The following is a 672-nucleotide window of genomic DNA, read 5'->3' on the forward strand; positions in this document are numbered from 1 at the left end:
TTGATAATATTTTAGTGGATTGTGTGACAACTAATATCGTTTTTCTTTACTTATAAGTCAAGGTATATTGGGATTCATAATTTAAGAGAATATTTGATACCCAATTGCTTTTTTAAATATCATATTTTTAGATTCTAAAATCAGTAAGAAAATAGGGAATTATTTCATAATGACAGAGGCTACAATTAAGACAATCTAGCTTATTTTGCATGTTAATCTGTTCTTCCAAAAAATTGAAATTAATTATCTTCTCAATTTTGTTCAAATAAATAACATTAGTCCCAATATACGTTACTGACAAAAAAATTTGGAATTTGCTCTGCATCTTACCCTTTTTTTGGTAATTGACAATTTTTAATAGCCTTCCAGCATATCTCATTAACCAATAGCACTACAGTTTGTGTTGCTATACACAAACACAACACTCTTTTTATTCTAAATATTATTTTTTAATCTATCTCTAATCTACATCAAGATATGGAACTGCTTGACTCTCCATTACACAAATAAAAAGTAAATCATTATCAAATAGAATACATCAAACAAAATCATACAACATATACAACACTAGAGCTTATCACATAAAAATCCTAGCATGAGTTCATCACAATTCGATTTTCAACAACAGACATATCAGAAAATTGTAGTACTTCAAAGAGCATTTTCGTATGC

General features: G+C 27.4%; 1 protein-coding gene across 1 annotated transcript in view; it reads left to right on the forward strand.

Annotated features, from left to right (window-relative positions):
- The window catches only part of LOC119593028 (protein quiver-like), a gene marked incomplete at its 5' end in the record, with an annotated part of 54,285 nt that overhangs the window by 36,718 nt on the left and 16,895 nt on the right, over positions 1-672 (forward strand).

This window comes from Penaeus monodon, chromosome 31 (assembly GCF_015228065.2).
Source record: "Penaeus monodon isolate SGIC_2016 chromosome 31, NSTDA_Pmon_1, whole genome shotgun sequence".
Lineage (NCBI taxonomy): Eukaryota > Metazoa > Arthropoda > Malacostraca > Decapoda > Penaeidae > Penaeus > Penaeus monodon.